The sequence below is a fragment of the Canis aureus genome, chromosome 4, assembly GCF_053574225.1.
Source record: "Canis aureus isolate CA01 chromosome 4, VMU_Caureus_v.1.0, whole genome shotgun sequence".
Lineage (NCBI taxonomy): Eukaryota > Metazoa > Chordata > Mammalia > Carnivora > Canidae > Canis > Canis aureus.
The window spans coordinates 61,851,836-61,864,195 of NC_135614.1; positions in this window are offsets into that span (position 1 = coordinate 61,851,836).

The following is a 12,360-nucleotide window of genomic DNA, read 5'->3' on the forward strand; positions in this document are numbered from 1 at the left end:
CAGCTCCCCACCTGTTCTGGTCCTTCCTTCGCCTTCCTTCGGTGTGCTTTCTCATTTGTGTCTGCTGTGTCTTGAGCACGGTCACTTGCATGAGGCACCCATGGCGATCTAGAAGCTGGCCATGACCGCTATGGTGATGCTGCAGCGTATGCTGTGATGGTGTGCTCTAACACGCTTGGGGGCCATGGCAGCGTAGAGAAGGGTGATTCATTCTGCCTGGAGTGACATCTGGGCTGGGCCTGCAAGGTGAGGAGGAGCTACAGGTGGACTATGGGTGGGAGGAAGCAGGCACACCAGGCTCAGAAAACAGCGCACACAAGGCATGAGCTTCCTCCCGCCCCTTCCGTGGGTGGCACTGTGGGTGGCGATGGGTCAGGGATTGCTGGGCCAGAGGCCAAGGCAGGCAGAGTCAGCCCTCAGGAGACTGCCGGGCTCAGGGAACCCTGGCATACCAAGAAGTTTACTTCCTGTTTCCTGGGTACATGGAGGCCCAGACTCGAGATTCCTCTCTTCCCTCCTCCTGTCTCAGAATACCTGCCTCCTCCCACCTTACAAACCCAGCTCCAACCCTGCCTTCGTCCCTCAGGCTGTCTCCCCTCTGTGGATCCAGTGCTGTCAATCCCTCCCTAGCCCTCTGGCCTGCACCCTCTCTCTTCCAGTTCCCCACCCACCACCATGGTTCAAGTGCCGGCTGTCGCCCACCAGGTTGGTTGCAACAACCTTCACAGATCTTGTGATTCGGGCCTCTCTTCCTCACCATCCTTTGGGTGCTTCCAGATGAGGTTTTTCAAAGCAGTGTTTTCTGACCTCATGCACCTGTTCTGAAATCTTTGTGAGCATATTTCCTTAGACCTTACGATCCACTACCTACAAACAAGGGCATGTTCAGGTACATAACCCAGTTGTCTTTGACTCCAGCCTTGTCTGCCTACACTGGGCCGTGGTCTCTCCCAAAGTGGGTCCCAAGTAGTTGCAGGGCGCCCAGGGCAGTGCTCTGAGCTGGGCGAGTCTGTGCATGTCTGCTGACCGGGTGAGCACATGTACTGAGAAGTGTCTAGAGACTTTCATAGCAATGTGACATGCTGTGACCTCTAGCACATGTGATTTTTTATTTTATAAAACAAACAAACAAGGAACAACAATAAAAAGGCTCCTGGCTCTTCACCACAGATGATTTGAGAAGGACTACTCTAGGAGTGTCTCCTACACCAACAAGTCTGGTCCCTACGTGTGCATTCCCTCATCGCTTCCCGGTTATGGTTATCCACTGGGAGCTCTGGAGGTGCTTCTTTGTGAAACCCATCCCTACAGCTTCTCCTCTTGGAGCACAGCTGCCAACAATGCTCATGGAAGAAGCAGTTTGCTTTAAAAGAGACATCAGCAATTTAGAATATCTGCCCTTTTAACATTAAGTTTAAGATTCTTATTTCAAATCCTATATATAGATTTTTTGCCTTCTTTCTCTAAAGGATTTTTTTTCCTGTTTAGCTTGGTAATTAAAAGAGGAGCTTTATTTTTTTTTTTTTTTAAAAGAGGAGCTTTAAAATCAACTTTACTGAATACAACTTCATAGAATAATGTGCACTTAATTCCAGAGTACAGTTTCATGAATTTTGACCAATGAATACACTTGTGAGATCACCACCCCAATTAAGCTCTGAAACCACCAAGTTAGAAAGATCCCCTGTGCTCCTTTGTAGTCAGTTCCCATTTCTGCCGCAGTGACAGGAGATAACTGATCTACTTTCTGTTACTGTAGATTGGTTTGGCCTTTTCTAGAATAGCACATAAGTGGGATCATCCAGAAAATACTCGGACGCCTGGCTACTTTCAGTCACCCTGATGTTTCTGAAATTCAGTTATGATGTTCTATGTATCTCAGTTCAATCCTTTTCCTTGTTGAGAAGCATTCCATTGTATGTACCACAACTTGTTTATCTGTTCTCCTGTTGATAGATATCTGGGCAGTTTCCAGCTTCTGGCTACTTGAATGAAGCTCTCTGAACGTTCATGTGCAAGTCTTTGTTTGGACAAATGTTTTCATTTCCCTTCGCAAACACCTAGTGGTAGGACTGTGGGGTCATAGAGAGAAGATTGTGTTTAACTAGAAGGGAAACCAACATTAATGCACAGGTCATGTCTCTTTTGACGGGAATCACATGATTTCTCATTGGACCCCAGTTCCCGCTGCCCGCTGGAGGGCATCAGTTTTGGCCTGCTTCACCGACTCACCAAATCAAATGTCACATGAACTTCTCTATCTTAGTGTCATGACGAAAATGTTGTTATGATCTGTTCTGAGTTACGCTGTGAGTAACTCGTGATTAAAAAATATTTGCAAGTTTGTTGTTTGTGAAAGATTGGCTGTGAAAAATATGTGAATACGTAGAAGCTATTGTGTGTATGTGTAGGGTTTTGGGCTATGTTTATGATACGCACATTTTCACTTACCTGAATTCTTATAGGCTTATCTTCTCCATTGCTATAACTTGTAGTAAATGGCTGAATAAGCTAGCCTCTGCTTGAGCTATATATAGCAAAGACCCATAAGAACAGTGGCTTAGGGGATCCCTGGGTGGCTCAGTGGTTTAGTGCCTGCCTTCGGTCCAGAGCATGATCCTGGAGACCCGGGGTCGAGTCCCACATTGGGCTCCCTGCATGGAGCCTGCCTCTCCCTCTGCCTGGGTCTCTACCCCCATCTCTCTCTCTCTCTCTCTCTCTCTCTCCCTGTGTCTGTCTCTCATGAATAAATAAATAAAATCTTAAAAAAAAAATACAGTGGCTTAAACCAGAGAGAAGTCTGTTTCCCGTCCTGTGAAACACTCCCTGGGGGAATTGGTGACTGATATGGGACCTCCACAGTCATTTGGGATGCAGGCTTCTTTCAACTTTTTTTTTTTTTTTTTTTTTATCACCATCCCTAGGGCTGTGCCTGTCCTCAAGCTCAAAGATGGAAATCCAACCATCATATCCACAATCCAGACAGCAGGGGAAATGTGGGTTCGGGAGGGGAAGGAAGGACACACTCCCTCCCTTGAGGACACATTCCAGAGCTTGACTTTACTGTTTGCTTCCATCCCATTGGCCTGAATTTAGTCACGAGATGACTAAAAACCTGGCGACAAGGAATTCTGGGAAATGTAGTCACGTTGCTACCTAAAGTTGGGTGGCTATATGACAGAGGAAGAAGGGAAGAGTGGATATTGGACACATGAAGCAATTTATGCCATATTAGCCATGATTGAAATATTATTAATAGTTATTCTCAAACTATTATGATTTCTTACACCCAAAAGCATTTTGTGGGTAATAAAAGTGGGCATGCCAGTGGGAGTGTGCTATACCTGGGAACAATGTCTTGTAAAGTAGGATAAAACAGGGCAAAGACTAGTCCCAACCTCACTACCCTGATATTCAAGTGGCCTTTGTGTACTTTCCCCAACTTTTCACCCTCCATTTCCATACTTGAGGGCTCGGTTTGGCCAAAGGGGATCTCTAATGAATCTTAACTTTCTTCCTTCCCTGTTGTCATTAATGTTTCCTTCTTTCCTTTGAAACTTCCCTGGGTTCTTCCAACATCCTGGGGTCCCTCTCTACCTCAAGGTTCTTGCCACTTCAGGATGTACTTTCTTTCCCTGGACAGCTTTGCACCCAGACTTCTCTTTTCTGTCATTCAGATCTCCTTTCAAACAGCAAATGCTCAGAAAGTTCTGCTCTAGTCCAGTTCTCTAATACTGCCTCTTCCCCAGCCCAGCCTGTCACCCTGCTTTATTTTCTCTCATAGCATTTTCTTCACTATCTGAAAGAACCTCCCTCCCTTACTTGCTTATGCTGCTCTGTGCCTTCCCCACTGGAATGCTCTAGAAAAGAAAAGCTTTGTCAGTTTGCTCACTGCTGCATCCCTAGCTCAGTGCATCACCTTAAGGAGCTCAATAGCACAGAGCTTAAAGTAATCAGTGCCCGAATACCCTTTCTTCCCTCCTCCTTACTCATGCTGTAGAGTCCACCCTACCTCCCCAGATTGCCCCTGAAATGTGTTTGATCTTTTTCCCCCAATCACATTACATCATGCTTGGCTTCTTGTCACCTTTCAAGCTGAAATGTAAAGATCACTGCTTTGGAATGGCCACCAGTGCTAACTCCAGCTCAAGCAAGTGTCCCCATCCATTATTTTATCAGAGAACCCTGCGTATTTCCTTAGGTAGCTCTGTACAACTTAGGAGCTCCCTGAGGGAATTCTAGGTTTACTCACTCGTGCAGTTATTTTGTTGTCTCTTCCTGCTGGCAGTCAAGCTCTGGGAGTGGAAGGCTACTTCTGACTTGTAGGTATAGTCCTAGGGCCCAGTACGGTGTCTGCTACATACTAGGTGCCCCCAGAAACTTGCAGATTAACTGATGAATGCCAGCATGCTCTGTCTGGACCACTTCCATGGAGGATAACAATCTCTTCCCATTATGTTCAACTGTTCATTAAATCTTGTGAAATTCTCTATCTAGAAAAGCCTTATCCCACTATTTTGTAAGCTGCCTGAAATCGAGAATGAGTTCTCCCTTTATACCTCTTCACCCTAGTATCCTGGGTTCCTTTAGACCAGTTTTTCCAACTTATATACTGGGAATGTTAATAAGAATTACCAGAAAGCCAGATCCTAGGGCCAAGTTTGGTTAGGATTAGGTTAAACTTAAATATCTATTTGTTAATTGCAGAACTTAACAAGGATTTTAGCATGCTGTTGCATACTACAAATCTCCAAGAGGAAAGATAAGGGCAGTCAGCATTGTCCAAACTTATTTTGGGCATTGAAACCTCCATGTTCTTTATTCAGAGACTCATTTGAGGCCCCCAGGTGTTCCATGGTACACCCTCTTTCGCTCTCTAGTTCTTCCTTTTTTTCTTTCCTCTCCTTCCCTTCTTTTTCTCCAATCAGCCTCTTTTCTGGTTAAATCTCCCTTATAAGTGGCCTTGACACTGAACCCTCATTTGTGGGATGCAGAGCACAGGTGTAGTTGCTTGGTCCCACAAAAGCACCTCTGGGTCTTATTTTCCACTCACAAGACTTAAGAAATGGGGTAATAAGCAATGACATTGCTAGTAAGTGTTCAGGAGATGCTATCTGGATCTCAGACCCCCTGTGGGGTCCATCTCTGGTTTGGAAGATAGAGCTGATGATCTATCAGGGGCCACGAGCAGGGCATGAACCTGCACTTTGCCCTCAAGGTAGAGCACCAGTGGCTTGGACAGCTCTGTGAGGCTTCTTGGGCATTTGACCTCATGACATTTAAATAAAAGTAAGCATCTGACCTGCCTACTGGGATTCGAGCACCTGATCTGACCCAGGAGACTGACTCCTGACGAACTGTCTGTGAAAAGTATTGACTCCCCAGCAGCGGCAGGAGACACAAAGCAGTAACAACAACAACAACACCAAACCACAAAGCAGACACACACCTAACTGTGTCTGCATCTAACAAAGGAAGCCCCCCGCAGCTTTGGGAAGACTTCTTCTACAGGTAGCATTCCCAGAGAGCAGAGTCTAGAAGAACTGAGAGAGACATGTGGGACAGCTAGCCAAACTGAGGTCCAGCGCCCAGTCAGCTGCCTCAGGCCACTCCAGGCTGGGGCTGGTACTGAGCAGGGATGGGGTGCGGGAAGTTAGATGGGGTCCCTCTGCCTCTCCCTAGGCCACCCCGGGAGGCATACTCACTGCAGTATGCTGCGCTCATTGAATGCCACTGTCTGTTCTCTGACCCTGTCTTCTAAGCATGGGAGCCAAATATTTTAATTTTTTTTTAAAAGTTTTAATTTATTTATGATAGTCACACAGAGAGAGAGAGAGAGAGAGAGGCAGAGACATAGACAGAGGGAGAAGAAGGCTCCATGCACCAGGAGCCCGATGTGGGATTCGATCCCGGGTCTCCAGGATCGGGCCCTGGGCCAAAGGCAGGCGCCAAACAGCTGCGCCACCCAGGGATCCCCAGGAGCCAAATATTTTATAAGAAACATATATTAAATTGTTTCTTCCATGTACCCCTTAACTGATTCCACAGAACTATTTGCAGGCCCCGCTCCAATGGCCATGAGAAAGCACAACGGAAGACTACAGGGCAGGGGGAAGATGACAGCATTCACTGTCCTGTCCCCCTGGGCTTCATTCTGAAAGTAGTCAGGGACCACCTTAAAGTTGTCCTAGAACCTAGAGCACATTAGGGCCAGAGGGCAACTGCATAAAACCCTCATTTCATCAGTAAGGAAACTGAGGCCTGGGGAGGGCCAGGTCTGCCCTTGGGCTCACATTCTAGGTTCATTATATGTGTAGGTCGGTGTAGACCTCAGCCTTGGGTCTCCCAGAGGGATGCACTTCCACGTGCCACACCTCACCACTTCTTGAAAGTTCTGGGCTGGCAGACAGGCAGTTTATTCTAAACTTATATTGGCCACTCTGGGAGCCAACACAGAAAACATGGGATCCCAGGGGGTAGGAGAGGCTGTGCTTGGATCCCATGGCTGGGCATTTGAGACTGCGAGCCTCTCCTGAGAAGAGGACAGGCTCCATAGGCCCAGAGAACTGCAGTCTTCTTTATCTGGGACTTGGCTGCAGGCATGTGTCCCTGGGCCTCACCGCAAGCCTCCTTTCACCCGTGCCCCGACTTGCTGAAGAGTGAGGTGTGCATTTTCTCAGAATGTTCCTGCGAGATACCAGCAAGTCCCTCCGCTGGCTGCACACTGTGGACCACGGCGAGAGGCTGGATCTGCTCGTTGGGTCTGCGCAGCCCATGGGGCAGGCTCCGGGTCTCACCCATCCTTGCTGCCAGGGGCTTCGCTGATGCTCCGGCTCCGAGAGCAGACGGACAGGAAAGCTGGCAGGGCCTTGGGGGAGCCGGCCCAGGGCTCTCCCTTCACAGACAGAGAAACTGACCCAAGAAAGGGAGATGGCTTTCTTTTTACCAGTCACCCCAGAGTTAATGACCTGCCACAATGAAACTCCTCAAACATGCTCTTTGGTGGTGCTCTGCATCCCCTTAGTTGTTCACGTCCAAAGTCTTGGAGCTGTGGTGGAGTCCTCTTTCGCATCTTCCCCTGTATCTGATCTAGAAGCGAATCCCTCCAGATGACATTCTGAACACACCTAGTTTTCCCTAGTTCATGCTACAGTTACCTCCTGCCGGGGCTCAGGCATTAGCTCTCCCACAAGTCTCCCCGTTTCCATGCTTGCTCTGCCCAAACCCATTGTCTTCACCACAGGCAATGCGTTGTCAGGGCAAGTCACCATTCCCATCTGCTTAAAATCCTCCTTTGCCTCATACTCAACTTAGAAAAAAAAAAAAACTGCTATCTCCTTCCCACAGTTTAGCAAGCCCTGCGTGTTCTGGCCCCGGTCTACCACCCCGATTTCAACTTGCACTCCTCTCTCCCAGCTCACTCTGCTCCACGGTGAGGACCAAGTGTTGTTCCTCACACAGAAAGAGTTCTTTCTCACCTCGGGGCTCTGGCAGTAGAGCCCTTCTGCCTGGAATACCTCTTTCTTTTCCCCTGGCCAGGCCCTCAGGTCTTAGCTTGAAGGTCACCTCTTCAGACAGACCTTCTCTGATCATCTAAAGTAGTCACCCAGTCACTCACTGTCTATCATTCTCTTTTAATTCTCTGTATATCATGTCATTCATTCATTCATTCATTCATTCATTCATTCATTCATTCTTCATTCATTCATTTGCTTAAGGTCAGGATCCTCCAACTAGAATGTAGACCACATGAGAGCAGGAACTCATCTGTCTTGTGTTTTTCTGTATGCTTGCTGTCACAAAGGGTACTGGGCACACAGTAGGGTTTTAAGAGATATTTGTAAAAAATTGGCTGTTTCTTAAAAATCTCTAGGAGATAGAACCTTAAATTCCACTTGGCTGTAAATCAGATATTAAGCCATTTCCTTTTTTCAGACCCTTGTTTTCCCACTTTTTAAGATGAGAGCTTCTCCCCACGTCAGCCACTCTTGTGCCCTCTATCATCATAGATCGGTTGCCCAGTTTCTGAAATTCCTCTACATGAAAACAAACGTTAGATACTCTTTTATATCTAGCTTTTTGACTCAGTGTTATTTCTGTGAATTCATCCATATTGTTACATGTAGAAATACTGCAGTTTTTCTTTGTTGTGCTACTATTTACATATGTCAAAATACAGTATCCACCCTTAAAAAAATGAGGGGTGTTGGTGATGCATACTAGAGATTTACAAAGTCTGTTCCGTGGAAGTACCCCTCCCCCAGCAGGTGTAGCACCGGGGAGAGGCCAAGAGAGTGGGGCTTCCATGTCCCCTCCTTTTGCCAACCCCCTTTCCAACTAGAGTGATGTCTGGTTTTGTCTACATTATAGATTGGCATCGAGATATCTAGTACTGGGTTGGATTGCACCTGGAAAAAAAGTTTTGCTGTTCAAAGAAAGAATTTAAATAATTTTTGATGTCAGATATGGGATTTTGAGCTCTGCTACCATCAATCCGTGTGATTTAGGGCAAATGAGTTCATCACCTTGTGCCTCTATTTCCTCAAATGCATAAATTTGACTGAATAATAACACTAGTAGATTATCTGAGCTAATTCATGTAAAACACTTCTCACAGTGCCTGACATGCAGTCAAGCTTCAATCAACGCTAGCTGCTGTTACTGCGATCAGTTTCCTTGTCATTGTCATTATCAATTTCATCAACTCTGCCAAGGGCTCTTTCCACTCAGATGTTCTACGTTTGTTCCTGGCTTTGTTGCAATCACAGCCTGAGCTTGGCAGGAGATGGAATGTTTCCTAATTCTATTTCTAGCCTAGTTAGGTCTTCAGACTTGCTCACCTGGGGCGCCAGGAATAAGCCAACCTTAGGCTGAGGGCCTGGGAAATGCATCCCCCCCATCCCCCCGCCAGTTCACATTTCTCGAGGAAAAGAAAGAAGGAAGAAAGAATATTTTGTCTCAGTTAAGCTCCTTAAGTACATTATGAACCTGATACTCTTAAGGCCTCCAAGTCTGAACCGAATGTAGTCCTGCATAGACTCCAGCAGACAGATAGACAGATACCAACCTTGACTTTCCTTTTTAATTCAGTCACTGGGTGACATTGGCCAGGTCATTATTTCATTATCACAGGGACTTTGGGTTCTCTGACCATCTCTTTCCCTGCTAAGGATCTCCTGGGTGGGGTAGAGTGGTGTCATATGCCAATAGGCAGTTGGGGATGAGAAAGCTGGTGAACAATGTGCAAGGCACAGATGTTAGGCAGGAAGGAGGGCCTTGTTGATGTTACACTTGAGAGACTGGGATCCCCAGGGAGTCTTAAGTCCTGAAGCAAGTACACCAAGGCATGGTGGGTGATGCTCCAGGACCTGTGCCCAGGGCTGCCGTCAGCTGCTCTGGTGCTTGTTTTGCTACCTGCCTTGGAAAGTCTTTCACCCACCCCTGCCTTCTCTCAGTTGCCAACTTCAAGTAAACGATTCCGTGAGGTCATGCCATTAGAAGGCAAGGCACGCTGGTTTGCTATGCTCTTCATTTGAGACTCACTTCAAACACTGATGTACTCACTGCTAACGACTTCGGGCATCTCTCCATGATGGGGGTGGTGACGGGGTAGTGGTGGTGAAGAATCAAGCTGTTGATAAGAGCAGTTTCCTGTTGGTGCCATGAAGCACACAACAGCCTTCAGAGGGGCAGGATCCTGTACGCACATGTTTCATTTGCCTCTGGCCTGGAGGGCCATTATAGGGTTTGGACCACACACTAAAACAATGTATGGCTTATCTCTAAGTAGAGACCACCCTGTTACACAGCCCAGATAAATGAGAAAGTCTGTGTTTGAATCCATAACTACCCTTCATCTCTAAGCTGCTCATTCAAGGAGCCCCTCATGGGTTGGGACTGGATTTTGACTCTATCACTTGTAGCTCTGTGATCTTGGGCAAGTTTTTTCACTTTGGTTTCCTCATTTGTTGATCAGGGACAATCATGCCTACCTCACAGAGAGGTATGAATTCTAAATGAGGTAATGTGTAAAGATGTTTAATACAGCACCTGGCACAGAGCAAGTGCTCAAATACACGGTAGCTACTGCTACTACCGCCTACTTCTAGTAATTGGGAAAGAGAAATAAGAAAAATGGGGAGAAGGGAATCAAACTTGGGCATGTAATCCCATCCGATATTTATCACCACACTATAAAATATGCACCCTACAAGTTGGCTGGCAGAGCACATCGCCTTTCTTGCTTGAGGGTTGGAACACAGAGCCCACGTTCCCTAACACAGTATCTCTAAATTTTTTTGTGATTGTGCACCCTGTCAGGAAAACAATTTGAAGGACTCTCCATAATTATGTGCATTCCCTTATTTGTAAACTGCGTATATTGCCAATATACAATCAAGTACATTATAAAACTATAAGATAAAAGTTTTTTAAAAAACTGGGATAAAAATAAATATCAAGAGAAGCTCTAATATTTCCTCCCTTTTTTGGTGACCTCAGTGTTTGCCTGTTGTTGGGATGGGGGGATTCGGAGTTGTTCCGTTAGGGCCCCTGTTGCAAGGATCAAATGAAATAGCATCCTTCCTAAAGAAGTTATAGGATTTTAGTTATGTTTATTAGTATAGTTGATTAACTCATGTATGCACACAAATGATAATAATAATAAGAAAAATCTCCTGAGGGTTATAGTTCAATGATAGAGTGACACTTTCAAGAGTCTGGTCATCACAACCTTTCTGAGGACCTACCACACACCAAATGCTATTATAAGAATTGGGGATGAAGGTGAACAAGACACAATCCCAGCCACCCAGGTAGTCAGCCACCCAGCCTGTGGACTTTTACTAGGGAAGATATGGGAAATAAATACAGCGCCATGTAACATATGCAGCAAAACAAAGTACAAAATCAGAAGAGGAGTGAGAGCTCTCAGGGAAGACTTCTCAGAAAAGGTGATACCTGAATATGGTTTGAAAAGATAAATGAGTATGCAACAGATTGACAAAGGGATGGGTATTTGGGTTAAAGGCATGGAGGTGTGAAACTGCCTCCACATTGAGCACTTACATGCTGTCTGGGGTGTTTGATATAGCTGATGCTATTGGACCATCAGGGTGGCAAGGAGGCCAGAGATGATTTTGGACAGGTGGTCAAGTGCCAGTCCATGGGCCTTGTGTCCCCTGGACTGAAACTTAAGACAGGGGAATTCATTAAAGGTTATAGGCAGGGGAGTGGCATCATTGGATTTGTACACTAGAAGGAGCCTTCTGACTGCCCTCTGCATGGAGAGTTGTAAAGCATGAAGCTGGGAGGCTGAGGACACCCAGGTTCTGGGAGGGAGGGAACAGAGCCTGAACCAACTACGGGAGAGACAGCAGGGCTGAAGACAAAATTGGAAATTAAGAATCCAGTCTTGAAATCCATATGGCTCTCTTGGCTCCTTCAGTTTCTAACTCCTATAGGAGAGTACATTGTCACTATAGCCAGGGTGGTGTGATTGGCTAACATGCCCTCTAGGATTGGAGATTGTCTTTTAAGAATTATTGCAGGGAATTTAGGAGAATCTTGCTGAGAAAAAGTCTAAGGCATTGGAGTCTTCATACGTAAGGCTTGGAAGCTTCCTGCTCGAGTCTCACTGCCTCTCAAAAATAAGGAGCTTCTTTTAGTTGCCTATACCTGGACTCCTCATACATACATTTGTATTCTTTGAACTTTTAATTGGAATTTACTCAAATACTGTCATCATTGGTGTCATCACTGCCACTCACTGTGTTGACTCTCTGTTCAGATGTGAGGTGGCAACCATAGGTTGGGTTCTATACAGTTGTAGTTTCAAGTTCCAAAGTAAAGAAAGAGACTTCTTCTCCAAAGTCAAGCAAAGAAAAAGCCCCCAGATTGAGTCTTGTTGACTCTGCTGGCCTGTTTGGGTGATACGCTGGTCCTAGAACGGAGAAGATCACCTTAGACTCCAATGATATGTCCAACCTGCAGGAGCAGGTGGGGTGGATCAGCCCTGCTCAAATCAAATGGACCAAGAGTGGAGGCAGATTGATTTTCCAGAAGGAAATGGGGATAAAATTACCTAGACGATGGAAGGGTGCTGGAAAGCAAGTTCAGCAATTGTCTACTATATTTGTTGCTCCAGGGCTAAGGCCAAAAACCCTGGAATTATTCCCAACTTTTTATTATTCTTCACCCACTACATCCATCAATTATGACAGCCCATCAATTCTACATCCTGAGGAGCTTCCCAATCTATTCACTTTATCACTACTGTCACTATTCCAGTCCAAGTGAACATTAACTCATTCTTTGACTCCTGAAATATTTCCTTACTCCTTCTTCCTTTTTTCTAAACTC